The following is a 16,090-nucleotide window of genomic DNA, read 5'->3' as shown; positions in this document are numbered from 1 at the left end:
CAGTCAATAAAAGCCCAGTCAATCCAGTCTCCTCATATGTCAGTTCCGCCATCCTGGGAATCAGTCTGATGAACCTTCGCTGCACTCCCTCAATAGAAAGAACGTCCTTCCTCAGATTAGGAGACCAAAACTGAACACAATATTTAAGGTGAAGCCTCACTAAGGCCCTGTACAACTGCAGTAAGACCTCCCTGCTCCTATACTCAAATCCCCTAGCTATGAAGGCCAACATACCATTTGCCTTCTTCACCACCTGCTGTACCTGCATGCCAACTTTGATGTACCATGACACCAGGTCTTGTTGCACCTCCCCTTTTCCTAATCTGCCACCATTCAGATAATATTCTGCCTTCATGTTTTTGCCCCCAAAGTGGATAACCTCACATTCATCTGCCATGCATTTGCCCACTCACCTAACCTGTCCAAGTCACCCTGCAGCCTCTTAGCATCCTCACAGTGCACACCGCCACCCAGTTTAGTGTCATCTGCAAACTTGGAGATATTACACTCAATTCCTTCATCTAAATCATTGATGTATATTGTAAATAGCTGGGGTCCCAGCACTGAGCCCTGTGGCACCCCACTAGTCACTGCCTGCCATTCTGAAAAGGGCCCGTTTATCCCGACTCTGCTTCCTGTCTGCCAACCAGTTCGTGTGGGACCTTGTCAAAAGCCTTTTGAAAGTCCAAATACACCACATCCACTGGTTCTCCCTTGTCCACACTACTAGTTACATCCTCAAAAAATTCCAGAAGATTGTCGAGCATGATTTCCCTTTCATAAATCCATGTTGACTTGGACCGATCCTGTCACTGCTTTCCAAATGCGCTGTTATTTCATTATGATTGATTCCAACATTTTCCCCACTCTGATGTCAGGCTAACCGGTCTATAATTAGCCGTTTTCTCGCCCTCTCTTTAAAAAGTTGTGTTACATTAGCTACCCTCCTCCAGTCCATTGGAAGTGATCCAGAGTCGATAGACTATTGGAAAACGATCACAAATGCATCCACTATTTCTAGGGCCACTTCCTTAAGTACTCTGGGATGCAGACTATCCGGCCCCGGGGATTTATCGGCCTTCAATCCCATCAATTTACCTAACACAATTTCCTGCCTAATAAGGATATCCTTCAGTTCCTCCTCACTAGACCCTTGGTCCCCTTGTACTTTGGAAGATTATTTGTGTCTTCCTTCGTGAAGGCAGAACCAAAGTATTTGTTTAACTGGTTTGCCATTTCTTTGTGCCCCATTATAAATTCGCCTGAACTGACTGCAAGGGACCTACGTTTGTATTCACTAATCTTTTTCTCTTCACATATCTATAGAAGCTTTTGTAGTCAGTTTTTATGTTCCCTGCAAGCTTCCTCTCATACTCTATTTTCCCCCTCCTAATTAAACCCTTTGTCCTCCTCTGCTGAATTCTAAATTTCTCCCAGTCCTCTGGTTTGCTGCTTTTTCTGGCCAATTTATATGCCACTTCCTTGGATTTAACACAATCCTTAATTTCCCTTGTTAGCCACGGTTGAGCCACCTTACCCGTTTTATTTTTACTCCAGACAGGGATGTACAATTGTTGAAGTTCATCCATGTGATCTTTAAATGTTTGCCATTGACTATCCACCATCAACCGTCTAAGTATCATTTGCCAGTCTATTCTAGCCAATTCACGTCTCATACCATCGAAGTTACCTTTCCTTAAGTACAGGACCCTAGTCTCTGAATTAACTATGTCACTCTCCATCTTAATAAGGAATTCTACCATATTATGGTCACTCTTCCCCAAGGGGCCTCACACAACAAGATTGCTAATTAGTCCTTTCTCATTACACATCACCGAGTCTAGGATGGCCAGCCCTCTAGTTGGTTCCTCGACATACTGGTCCAGAAAACCATCCCTAATACTCTCCAGGACATCCTCCTCCCTCGTATTGCTACCAGTTTGGTTAGCCCAATCAATATGTAGATTAAAGTCGCCCATGATAACTGCTGTACCTTTATTGCATGCATCCCTAATTTCCTGATTGATGCTGTCTCCAACCTCACTACTACTGTTTGGTGGTCTGTACACAACTCCCACTCGCGTTTTCTGCCCTTTGGTATTCCACAGCTCCACCCATACAGATTCCACATCATCCAAGCTAATGTCCTTCCTTACTATTGTATTAATTTCCTCTTTAACCAGCAATGCTACCCCACCTCCTTTTCTTTTCTGTCTATTCTTCCTGAATGTTGAATACCCCTGGATGTTGAGTTCCCAGCCTTGGTCACCCTGGAGCCATGTCTCCGTGATGCCAATTATATCATATTCATTAATTGCTGCCTGTGTAGTTAATTCGTCCACCTTATTCCGAATACTCCTCGCATTGAGGCACAGAGCCTTCAGGCTTGTTTTTTTTAAACACACTTTGCCCTTTTAGGATTTTGCTGCAATGTGGCCCTTTTTGATTTTTTTCTTGGGTTTCTCTGCCCTCCACTTTTGCTTTTCTTCTTTCTATCTTTTGCTTCTGCCCCTATTTTACTTCCCGGTCTCCCTGCGTAGGTTCCCATCCCCCTGCCATATTAGTTTAACCCCCTCCCCAACAGCACTAGCAAACACTCCCCCCTAGGACATTGGTTCCGGTCCTGCCCAGGTGCAAACCGTCTGGTTTATACTGGTCCCACCTCCTCCAGAACCGGTTCCAATGTCCCAGGAATTTGAATCCCTCCCTTCTGCACCACTCCTCAAGCCACATATTCATCTGAGCTATCCTGCGATTCCTACTCTGACTAGCACGTGGCACTGGTAGCAATCCTGAGATTACTACCTTTGAGGTCCTACTTTTTAATTTAACTCCTAGCTCCCTAAATTCAGCTTGTAGGACTTCATCCCATTTTTTTTACCTATATCGTTGGTACCTATATGCACCACGACAACTGGCTGTTCAGCCTCCCTTTTCAAAATGTCCTACACCCACTCCGAGACATCCTTGACCCTTGCACCAGGGAGGCAACATACCATCCTGGAGTCTCGATTGCAGCTGCAGAAACGTCTATTCCCCTTACAATAGAATCCCCTACCACTATAGCTCTCCCAGTCTTTTTCCTCCCATCCTGTGCAGCAGAGCCAGCCACGGTGCCATGAACTTGGCTGCTGCTGCTCTCCCCTGATGAGTCATCCCCCTCAACAGTACTCAAAGCAGTGTATCTGTTTTGCAGGGAGATGACCGCAGGGGACCCCTGCACTACCTTCCTTACACTACTCTTCCTGTTGGTCACCCATCCTCTATCTGGCTCGGTTAGAAAATGTTTATGGAACTTGGGTGGGCAGTAGAGAACGGGTATTTTAAATGAGGGGTGAGGGGGGTAGAACAAGCTGAGATGCTCAAAGGAGGAGAAACTGCCAGAGGAGTAGAGGGACAGACCAAGGTGTGATTTGATGGTAAGAGCAAACACCGCCATCCAACAGTCTGGTGGGGCAAGTGGTGAAAGGTATAACTAGGCAGGGAAGCTTCATTTAGGGGATGAAGGTGTCATCACCCCTCAGCTAGGTTTCCGTCAAGGCTATGATGTCGATTCATAATAAACTCATGGATGCAAGGGCCTTGTTCACAATGAACGGACATTCTAAAGGGAGATGCGTAGAGGGGTGATGATAGCTGATCTGCTGGCAGAGTCCACAGGGTCAGCACTGGGAGGGATGAGTTGGATGGGCAGGAGATTGGTAAGATTAGCCTCCAGCCGGTACGCTGGGTGGGAAGGTCGGCGAGAGAATAAGATAGGGCTGTTGGGGTTTGTAAGATTTTGGATCACAAGTCTCACACAGATTATCTAAAGAGTCCTAGATCATTTTACTAAGGAGCGGTAGTTCAAATATAATCAAATCCAACACATAATCAGGATAGACAAAGTAGACATACAACCGTGCAAGTATCGGTCCCAGTTGGACAGATGGCTGGCATGTGCAAATAGCTCTTCTCTCCACCGTCTTTGCTAAAGACTCTTTAGATATCTCTTTTATTCTCTTTTTAGGGGTGGGCCTGGGGTAAAATATGGACTATCTAACCTATAAGGGCTTTTCTTAAACCAAGGTGCCCAATGGTATGTTGAGTTCTTTGTCTCAACTTTCAGATGAAAACCCTCCCCAGTCCCACGAGATCATTCTTTTGCTCATCTCTTGTTTGGACCTCTGGTTACTTTCTCCTCGAGAGTTTGTTCATCTCAAGGCTCCTTGCTCAATCCTCTTAGCAGACCTAATCATGCCTACATGAAGGCCTGTTTCTGCGTTATGTCCTTGTAACTCAGCATTCTATGCAACTCCTTATCTGACATGTCCAGCTTTTCCTGGTTGCCGAGCTATGCAAACCCATGACCTTTTACAAAATCATCATCTTTTACAATTCACAATTTCTTACAACTTGCTGCTTGTAAGAAGGCAGCGACGAGTGCCTCAATGGACCCTTTGGAGGATGCCAAGACAGGAACAGAAGGAAGCTGTAGCCTTATCTAAAGGAGAGTCAAGCCTGAGACAGTGGCAGGAGAGTAGGAAGTTTGAGGAGTTGGGAATGCATTTGGGGAGGGCTAATAAGGCAACAGAACAAAAAATAAATGGTAGGACACTGAGAAATGTAGAGGAATAAAGGGACCTTGGAGTGCATGTCCACAGATCCCTGAAGTTAGCAGGACAGGTAGATAAGTTGGTTAAGAAGTCATACGGGATACTTGCCTTTATTGGCTGAGGCATAGAATTAAGAGCAGGGAGGTATTGTAGACTAGTGGACTACTGTTGTAATAACTACTGATGTAATAACAATAAAGCATGTGGTTACACAGTTCTGTTAGGAGCCATCTTGTAAGTGTGTGTACTTGTGTAGCTGTGTCTCAAGATATCACAGATTGGCGATGAGGATGTGATTTTGGAGACTTTCGGAGCATATGTGGAGCAACTAGAAATGTTTTTCATCGCGAATAGTATCATCAAAATCGCCGATGATGATAACCAGGTGGTTTTGCAAAGAAAATGGGCTATTTTCTTTACTGAAGCAGGCCCCAAGGTGTATGAAACCTTGAAAAATTGGCTTGTTCCCATCAAGCCAAAGGACACGCCACTGACAGAGATTCTAACCAAGTTAGAACAGAACTACAGGCCTGAGCCCCTGGAAATTGCAGAAAGTTATCATTTTAGAACACAAAATCAATTAAATGACAAGGGTCTCTGAGTATATTATAGCTTTAAAAAAGCTATCCATTCATTGTCATTTCGTAAACTTTCAGGACCGAGCTTTGTTTGTGGGTTGAAAAATGAAGGAATCAGAAGGAAATTGTTGACAACCCCTAACTTGACTTTTGATTTAGCTTGTCAGACAGCTATGTCGATGGATATGGCCGACCAGTATTCCCGAGAATTTCATTCCATTTCCAGACATCAGACAACTGAGGTAAATCAGCTGCAGGCTAAAAGTAAAAGGCAGTTGGGCCCCAAGGGCTCAGCAACTGGCCAAGGTAACAGTGCATTGAAGTCTTGCTATCGGTATCTGGGACAATACATTGCTCAAAGCTGTCCATATGTGAAGGCGGAGTGTTTCTGTTGCAAGAAAACTGGGCATCTTGCGAAGGCAGCCGACTGAAGAGTAAACCGACTTTCAAAGCTAGAAGTAGAAATCACCAGAGACTACATAGCATTGAAGAGAAGCAACAGGACGAGGAGGTTCTGGAGATACTTGTCAGGAGCACAAAGGTGTCTCACAGCGATTCGCGAAATATCATCATCCAAGCACATGTTGCAGGACACCGGTGCATCCATGAGCCTAGTACCGGAATCGCTATATCTTGAAAAGTTGCATGATTTCGGACTGGAGAAATCGAAGATAGAGCTGTGAGGTTACTCAGGAGAGCAAGTCCCTATTGTAGGAAGCATCACCATACCCATGATATACAATGATCAGCTTCAGAGCTTGCCTCTCATAGTAGTGGTAGGAGACAAGCCTGCCTTGATAGGTAGAAATTGGTTGGGATCACTGAAGCTGGATTGGAATGAGATTTTGTGTGAAAACAAAATTTGCATCAAAAGATGACACCATCAAGCAGTATCCGAAGGTGTTCCGTGAAACAGGCAGTCCGATGCAAGACTTCAAGGTGAGTGTCAGAGTGCAGAAGGACGCAAGACCAGTTTACTACAAGCCACATCCTGTACCATACACACTCAAGGAGAAAGTTGAGCAAGAACTCAAGAGACTAGAAACTGAGAACAATGGGCTGAAAATTGCGGCCGGAGCTTCCTTCGGACGAACGCCTCAGACCCGAAAAAAATCTACGGAAGTACCTGGTGGTCCATGAGGAACCTACGATTCCGGCCTTAGGCCTTCATTCGCTGCGCAGCGTATGGGAAGATGTCTTCCATTCTAGATTGGAATCACGTGGACCTGGACCACCAATCACTATCTAGTATTCTCATTGATAATAATAGGAACTCTGTTTTTATGAGCTCCCATTACTATCAATGAGAATACCCCCTCCCCCGTCCCAAAACAAGAAACACAGCACAATAAATTTTAAAAAACTCAAATTATTAAAATTAATTGAAATTAAATGTAATTAAATGTTTTGGGGAAAAAATTGGGGGGGGGGGGCGGGGATTTTTAAAAAAAAAAAAGTGTTTTAATAGGGTTAAAAATAAACTTACCTTAACGGACAGGATTTTTAATATAAAATGAATGATTAAATTTAATTTTTCTATGTTTTAAAAGTGTTATATGCTGGTAAAAGTAAGCTATACTCCTGCTTTTACCAGGCGTAAAAATTTGAAGGACATTCACTGGGCAAGAATTTGCCCAATCTCTGCCCCGCAGATGTCCTTCCTGTGGGGATGTGCAGAATCTGTCTAAAGAAATTTTGACAGATTGGAAAAGCTGGTTCTTGGCACAAGCGCATTGCGCGCTGAGAACTTGCTTTTGCGAAGCCTCGTCAGGTGCGTGCGTGTAAGCACCTGGTGAGGCCACAATTTTCTGCCCATTATCTCTAAGGTAGATCTGAATAGCTATATCCATTGTTGTTGTACCTAAGCCAGATGGTAAGGTAAGGTTGTGTGGTGTTTATAAAGTAACTAAATCAGGTTCTAGACAGTAATCTACCCAATACGTTACCAAATGTAGAAGATTTGTTCACAACGCTGATAGGTGGCCAGATCTTTTCAAAGTTAGATCTCACAAACGCCTACCTACAACTTGAGTTAGATGAAGAGTCCCAAGTCATGCTTGACTATAAATACTCACCTAGGCCTATATCAATTTAATAGGCTACCATTTGGAGTGTCTTCTGCCCATGCCAAATTCCAAGAAGTGATGAACCAGATTTTGCAAGGGATTGAAGGGGTCGTATGTTATTTAGATGACATACTCATTTCAGCACCAAACAGGCAAATCCATAATGAGGTGTTGAATGAAGTGCTCAAACGGCTAGAGAAGCACAGAGTATGAGTGACTGCTCACAAGTGTGATATATTTCAAAACTCAGCGCAGTACTTAGGGCACAGAGTAGACAAAGATGGTTTACATCCAACTATGGGAAAGCTGGATGCAATCAGAAATGCACCCACTTCCAAGAATGTCACTGAACTTCGATCATTTTTTGGTCTTTTGAATTATTGCGGGAAGTTCCTCCCAAATTTGGCTACAGTGTTACATCCGCTGAATGAACTGTTCAGAAAACAGGTCCCTTGGAAGTAGTCAGAAGAATGTGACCCAGCATTCAAAGAGTGTAAAAGCCAGTTAGTAGAGAGTACCATGTTAGTTCACTAGGACGTATCTAAGGAGATCAAGCTAGCGTGTGATGCCTCTCCATACGGAGTTGGGGCAGTGATCTCTGCAGATCGAAAGGAAAGCTTTGGCTTTGATTTTTGGGGTCAAGAAGTTTCACAAGTAGTTGTTTGGTCGTAAGTTTACCATAGTTACTGACTATAAGCCCCTGACAGCAATCCTCTATCCAAAGTCCCCAGTTGCAACCTTAGCTGCCACCCAAATGCAGAGATGGGCTTTGATTTTGTCAGCATATACGTATGACATTGAGTACAGACGATCAGCTGATCACAGTAATGCTGATGCAATGTCCAGGTTGCCATCCCCATCACAAGTTACACCCAATAGAAAAGAAGTATTCCATTTTTCATACATTGATGAGCTGCCAGTCACAGCTGAAGAGATTGGTGGGGCAACCAAATGTGATCCAGTTATGTCAAAGGTGTATGATTACATAGCAAATGGACAGCCAAACCAGGTATCAGAGGAAGATATTTATCCATACTTCGTTCGTAGGAATGAATTGTCAGTGGATAAAGATTGTATCATGTGGGAAGTAAGAATGGTTATCCCAAATAAGTTCAGATCCAAATTGTTAGGAGATCTTCATGACCAGCACCTGGGAATGTGCTTGATTGAGAGTTTTGCATGCATACTTATGGTGCCCAGGTTTAGATAAAGATAGAGTACATTGTCAGTCAGTGTACAACATGTCAATCGGTGAGCAAGAAATCACCATCAAGATCACCGGACGTCTCAAAGCACTTTACAGCCAATGAAGTACTTTTGAAGTGTAGTTACTATCGTAATGTGAGAAACACGACAGTCAATTTGCGCACAAGCAAGCTCCCACAAAGAGCAATGTGATAATGACAAGATAATCAATTTTTTTGTTATGTTAATTGAGGGATAAATATTGACCGGAATACCGGGAATAACGCTCCTGCTCTTCTTCGAAATAGTATCATGGGATCTTTTATATCCACTTGGTTTAATATCTCATCCGAAGGACGGCACCTCTGACAGTGCAGCACTCCCTCAGCACTGCACTAGAGTGTCAGCCTAGATTTTTTTTTGGTGCTCAAGTCCCTGGAGCGGGACTTAAACCCACAACCTTTTGACTCAGAGGCTAGTGTGCTACCCACTGAGCCACAGCTGATACATCTGGTAAGTTGATCAGAGTTACTTTAAAATTTAAGCATACAGCGGCAGATCAGAGACATAAATGACAACGGTGTAGTCCAGTGCAGAAGCGTAGTCTTGATATCCAGAAGTCCATTTTGAAGCCAAATTTGAGGAGACCCAGGAGCTCAATGAGAAAAGCAGAGAAGCAGGTATGGTTGGATATGGGCAATAATGGTTTAAATTGGCAGTTAACTTATAGTTAACTTGCAGTTAGGGCTAAAATGCACTCACTAGTACAGCCAGTGGAACTTAAACAGTGGAAGAGAGGAGATTGGGAGAGAAAGGGCAAAGGATGGCAGCAGATTGCCAAGGATAGAGGAGAACATTCTCCTTGAGAAGGAGCAGGAGTCGGCATTCGGCCCCTCGAGTCTGCTCCGCCATTCAATAAGATCATGGCTGATCTTCTACCTCAACTCCACTTTCCTGCACTGTCCTCATATCCCTTGATTCCCTTAATATTCAAAAATCTATCGATCTCTGTCTTGAATATACTCAAAGACTGAGCCTCCAAAGATTCAGCTGCCAGCTCCAGAGCCACCTTGGAAAAAACTCAACTATAATGAATCAGCTTACTGGATATCATTTAGGCAGGTAACGATCATTGCAATAACAGTTTATAGAGCCCCTTAAATAAATCATCCCAAGGCAGTTTGCAGATGCTGAGCCAAAGAAATATTACAAGTGGTGAGTTTTGAAGAAAGAAGTGGAGTGAAGGCATATCAACCTCTTGGCTACAAGCACATGGCTGATATTCCATAACAAGTGATTCACTTGACGCTACACATCCTCTTCACCATCTGCAAGTCAAAGGTATGATGGATTACTCACCACTCCCCTGGATGGATGCAACATGAAGTGCAACACCATCCAGCAGAGGGCAGTTCACTTGATTAGGACCTTTAATCATCATAGCACTTGAATCAAAATCCACCTCCACCTGAAGGCTGAAGTATGTATAATCTCCAGGAGGCATTGCAGTAACTCCCTTCCCTATTGACCTGTACCATCAAGAAGGACAAGAGCTCCATTACCACGGGAATACCATCACCTCCCAAGTTCCACCCCACCCCAAGTTATCCACGGACCTGATTAGGACACGTGTCGTAATTCCTTCATTGCTGGATCAATATCCTGAAATTCTCAACCTAGCACCAACACTATAAGGATTGCAGCAGTTCAATGAGAAAGGCAACTACCACTACCTCAGGCCAATGAGGGATGGGAAATAAATGCATTGCCCGCATCCTGAGGACAATTAAAAAAAATAGAAGAGCCTTCCTATCTTCATTATTTAAAAGCTTTTTACAGCAATACTGTTAAATTCAAATATAAATTTAAATAGAGTTCCAATAGGTAAACCGCTTTGCACTGATTCCTCATGCACCCTATCTCTACTTGCAGTTAGGGTTCCCAACACTCACGGAATTACAGAGAACCTCTCGAAATCAGTGATTTATATCCGAGCGCCGTCTCTAGCAGCCCAGGACAGCAACGATTTAAATTTCCTGCTGCAGTGCACCGCTGCCCACACCACCCCACCCAGCTTGGTGATGTCACCGGCTGATGCTCAGTGAAGCCTCCGGCTTGGTGACGTCACCCAGAGATCTGTGTCTGTCTGCACCGCAGTTGGGAGGGAGCTAGGGAATCGGGGAGAGGCTAAAAAGTTGGTTTGGGGGGTGGGAAAGAGTGGGAGACTAGGGAATGGGATTCAGGTAGAGATGGAGACTGGGAGCTCAGGGGGAAGAGATGGAGAATGGGAAATGGGGGTTGAGAGATGGAGAATGGTGGCTCGGTAGGGGGGGGGGGGGCGGGGTTGGGCTTGGGGATGGGAGGATGAGGAAGAGAAGAGCGGGGGCTAGGTAAGAATGGGGTGGATGTTTGACCAGCATTTCCTGCATAGCTGGGAGAAGTAGCAATGTTTTGAGTGGGAGCATCACCGAGAGAAGAAACCAGTAAAGGAGTAAAACCTGGGGACCTTGCTGTTGGTAAAGAGTGAAAAATCATTTCCATTGCTGGGCAAATGGAGATCTAGGGAATGGAAACCAAGGAACATCTTTGATGCCCTGATCCCCGTTAAAACCTTTCCCCTCTCTCACCCTGGTGGTTCCCCCTGGTACAGCCCTCATCTTCACTCCCTCAAGTCCAAGGGGTGCAGACTTGAACGGATGTGGCGGACAACTGGTTTAGCCTTTCATCACCAGGTCTGGCTGGACCACAAAAACCCATTATCATAGGTAGTCCCTCGAAATCGAGGAAGACTTGCTTCCACTCTAAAAGTGAGTTTTCAGGTGACTGTACAGTCCAATACAGGAGTTACAGTCTCTGTTGCAGATGGGACAGACAGTGGTTGAAGGAAAGGGTGGGTGGGGAGTCTGGTTTGCTGCATGCTACTTCTGCTGTCTGCCTTGATTTCTGCATGCTCTTGGCTACGAGACTCGAGGTGCTCAATGCCCTCCTGGATGCCTTTCCTCCACTTAGGGCAGTCTTGGGCCAGGGATTCCCAGGTGCCGGTGGGGATGTTGCACTTTATCAAGGAGGCTTTGAATGTGTCCTTGAAAAGTTTCCTCTGCCCACCTGGGGCTCACTTGTTGTGTAGGAGTTCAGAGTAGAGCGCTTGTTTTGAGAGTATCGTGTCGGGCATGTGGACGATGTGGCCTGCCCAATGGAGCTGGTCGAATGTGGTTAGTGCTTCGATGCTGGGGATGTTGGCCTGATCGAGAACTCCGACGTTAATGCAACTATCCTCCCAGTGGATTTGCAGGATCTTGTGGAGGCAGCGCTGGTGGTACTTCTCCAATGTCCACTTTGAGGTGTCCACTGTATATGGTCCATGTCTCTGAGCCATATAGGAGGGCAGGTATGATTACAGCCCTGTAGACCATAAGCTTGGTGCCAGATTTGAGGTCCTGGTCTTTGAACACTCTCTTCCTCAGGTGACCGAAAGCTGCGCTGGCACACTGGAGATGGTGTTGGACCTTGTCGTCGATGTCTGTCTTTGCTGATAATAGACTCCTGAGGTATGGAAAATGGTCCACGTTGTCCAAGGCCGCGCCGTAGATTTTGATGACCGGGGGGGCAGTGCTCTGTTGAGGGGTCAGGTTGGTGGAGGACCTTTGTCTTACGGGTGTTTAGTGTAAGGCCCAGGCTTTCGTATGCCTCGGTGAAGATGTTGGCAATGGAGTTCACAGAAGATCATGTCCGTTGTGCCCCTTAGTGGACGGTGTTGTGAATGGAGAAAGAGTCAGACTGAACACTGTGAGCTCCAAGTAAAGTGTGACCTTAGTCTTTTATTGCAGGTCTCCAGAGGGCCTCTCCAACCTGTGAAGCCTTCTGAAATACCTGTGCTCCCAAAGGATTATGGGATCCCTTGGGACTCCGGGGAATGAGCCCTCTGGTGGCTGTACAGAGTTAATACAAGTCCACATATATAACAGACGGAATCTGCATTGTGACTCAGAGGAGCTCTTCAGCCACAGGGAGAAGACGGTTGAGGAGGATTCTTGCGATGACTTTCCCAGTGGCCGACAGCAGGGAGATTCGTCTGTAGTTGCTGCAGTCGGACTTGTCCCCTTTTTTGTAGATGGTCACGGTTACGGCATCTCTGAGATTTCCCGACATGCTCTCCTCCTTCCAGATAAGAGAGATGAGGTCACGCATTCGTGCCAATAGTGCGTATCCACCGTACCTAGACAACCATGTGTGCAGGAGGTGTCTCCAGCTTCAACTGCTCGAGCTCCGCATTTCGGAGCTGGAGCAGCGGGTGGAGTCAATACGATGCATTCGCGAGACTGAGAGCTATGTGGACAGCACGTCTCAGGAGGTGGACCCCCGCAGCTTAAAGGTGTGCAGGTGGAGGGGAAGTGGGTGACCACCAGACGTAGTAAGTGTGCTAGGCAGCTAGTGCAGAAGTCCCCCGTGAGTCCATCTTGCTTTCAAACCGATATTCACCTCTGAGTATCAGCAAGGACAATGGTGCCTCTGGGAAGTGCAGCCAGGACCAATTCCAAGGCACCACGGGTGGCCCAGCTGTACAGGGGGGAGGGACGAAGAACAAGAGAGCCCTAGTGATAGGGGATTCTATAGTTAGGGGAACAGACAGGCGTTTCTGCAGTCGTAGACGGGACTCCCAAATGGTTTTGTGCCTCCCTGGTGCCAGGGTCAAGGATGTCACAGAACGGACGCTGGGCATCCTGGGGGGGGGGTGAGGGTAAACAGCTAGAGATCGTGGTCCATATCGGGACCAACGACATAGGTAAAATGAGGAATGAGGTCATACAGGAAAAATTCAGGGAGCTAGGAAGAAAATTAAAGGGTAGGACCACAAAGGCAGTAATCTCCGGGTTACTACCGGTGCCACGTGCTAATGAGTAGAAGGATAGAGAGGATGAACACGTGGATGGAAAGTTGGTGTAGGAGGGAGGGCTTTAAATTCTTGAGGCATTGGGACCGCTTCTGGGGAGATGGGACCTGTACAAACCGGATAGGTTGCACCTCAACATCGCCGGGACCAATATCCTCGCAGGGAGTTTTGCTAGTGCTGTTGGGGAGTTTAAACTAGCTTGGCAGGGGGATGGGAACCCGAGAACAAATTTAAAAGGGAAGGAAGTAAAGCAGAAATTGGATAGCAAGAATCTAGAAAGCGAATCTGTAAGACAGAGGAAACAGGGTTTAGAATGCAGTAAGCAAGGAGGTCTTCCTGTGCTGAATGGTATATACTTTAATGCAAGGTGTTTAACGAATAAGGCGGATGAGCTAAGAGCACTTGGGAGTATGACATTATAGCCATTACAGAAACATGGCTGAAAGAGGGGCAGGTTTGGCAGATCAATATTCCTGGCTACAGGATTTTTAGACAAGATAGAGAGGGGGGATAGAGAGGGGGGAAAAAGGAGGGGGGGGTGGGGGAGTCGCACTACTGATTAAAGAAACTATTACAGCGGTGAGGAGGGATGATATGTTAGAGGGATCATTAAATAAGGCCATATGGGTCGAATTGAAAAATAAAAAAGGGGCGATCACTGCTAAGCGTGTATTATAGATCAAACAGGAGAGAGATAGAGGAGCAAATATGTAGGCAAATTGCTGTGAAGTCCAAAAACATAGGGTAGTAATAGTAGGGTATTTTAACTATCCAAATATTGATTGGGACAAATTTAGTGTGAAGGATATAGAGGGTGCGGAATTCTTGAAATGCATTCAAGAGAACTTTTTTAGTCAGTATGTAACAAGCCCAACACGAGAGGGGGCGGTCTTGGATTTAGTTTTGGGGAATGAAGCTGGGCAGGTTGAAGGTATTAATGGGAGAGCACTTGGGTGCCAGTGATCATAATTCAGTCAGATTCAAGTTGGTTATGGATAAGGACAAGAATAGGGCTGGAATAAAAGTTCTGAATTGGGGAAAAGCTAATTTTGCTAAGTTCAGGATTGATTTGGCCATTGTGGACTGGAAACAGCTACTTGTGGGCAAATCAGTGTCGGAACAGTGGGAGGCATTCAGGGAAGAGATCCGGAAGGCTATGGCCAAACATGTGCCCTTAAAGAAAAAGACTGGGAAAAATAATTCTAGAGTGCCCTGGATGTCTAGGGACTTACAGGGGAGGATTAAGAAAAAAAGAGACGCTTATGTCATATACCAACGGCTAAATACAATAGAATCTTTAGAGGAATATAGAAAGTTAAGAAGCAAAATTAAAAAGAATATGAGGAATGCTAAGAGAGAGCACGAGAAATTCTTGGCCAGTAAAATTAAGGAAAACCCCAAGGTGTTCTATAAATATATTAAGAGTAAGAGGGTAACTAAAGAAAGGGTAGGGCCTATTAGAGACCAAGAGGGTAATCTTTGTGTGGAGGCGGAAGATTTTGGTAGAGTTCTTAACGAATACTTTGCATCTCTTTTCACAAAGGAAAGGGGCAGTGCAGATACTGCTATCGAGGAGGAGTGTGGTATTCAGGATGAAATAAATATAGTGAGAGAGGAAGTATTAAGGGGTTTAGCAACTTTGAAAATAGATAAGTCCCCAGGCCCAGATGAAATGCATCCCAGGCTGTTGAGCGAAGTAAATGAGGAAATAGCAGAGGCCTTGACCATCATTTTCCAGTCCTCTTTGGATCCGGGCATGGTGCCGGAGGATTGGAGGACTGCTAATGTAGGGCTCAAATTTCCCCAAGAGTTGCCCCGTTTTTTTTTGGAGTAAGTAGCTTTTTTTTGGAGTAACTTAAAAATCGCAAATTTCCCCATTTAACTTGCTCCAGTGTAAGTCAGTTAGTTAGGTTTTTTTCGAGTTTAGTTTGTTCTCTCCAAAAGGGTGCGTGACAAGCCACTTATGCCTCTTCTGGCCATGGAAGCAAATTTGGCCAGCTGAAAGTTACTCCAAACTAACTTAGGCCAGTGTATGTGGCCACTTTTGTAGGCACAGAAAAACCTTACCTACATTTAAGAAACCAGCGCAGGTAGCCAGAGATGGCGGGGGGGGGGCGCGGGCAGAGGTGAGTTAGAGGATTCTAAAGCACTAAAGACCTTCACAACATCAGCACAACATCACAACATCTTCAGCACAACATCAAAAATAAATGAAAGATAAATCAGCTACTGAAAATAGAGCAGTTCTACCTTGCCAACTGCAGAATGCAGCGGCTAGCCCTCCCGCCAGGGCTAGGGGCGGCAGGCACGCATGACTGTAGGGGTGAGGGATTTTTACTTTTTACAGTTGTCCCTAAATGTTGCGTGGTCCTAATGGAACATGATTCAGTTTTAATGCAAAATATCTTTTATTGGATATTTTACAGCGCACTTCAACGACAACAACAACAAGAAAAGCAACAACAGCAAAGGAAAGGCTGCACCCGTCCCTCACCCACATCTCATGGAAAGTGCACTTCCTCATAGGGTTGGTGATGGTCGTTGGGGGGGTTGGGGGCCAGGCTTGGGTCTGACCGGTGGCTGGTGCGTGGATTGAAGTGGGAGTGGCATTTGAGTAACCAGTCTTTGTGCCCTTATTGCAGAAGCTAGCTCCCTCATGGCATCTGCCACCGTTTGCACACCCTCTGAAATGCCCGCCCTCAGTTCCCGTCTCAGTGCTGATATTTCACCCAACAGTGTCGCTACTTCATCACGTACCCCACTGATGGCCGCCAC

The sequence above is a fragment of the Pristiophorus japonicus genome, chromosome 2, assembly GCF_044704955.1.
Source record: "Pristiophorus japonicus isolate sPriJap1 chromosome 2, sPriJap1.hap1, whole genome shotgun sequence".
Lineage (NCBI taxonomy): Eukaryota > Metazoa > Chordata > Chondrichthyes > Pristiophoridae > Pristiophorus > Pristiophorus japonicus.
The sequence above is the reverse complement of the archived record's forward strand: the minus strand, read 5'-3'. Positions refer to the sequence as shown.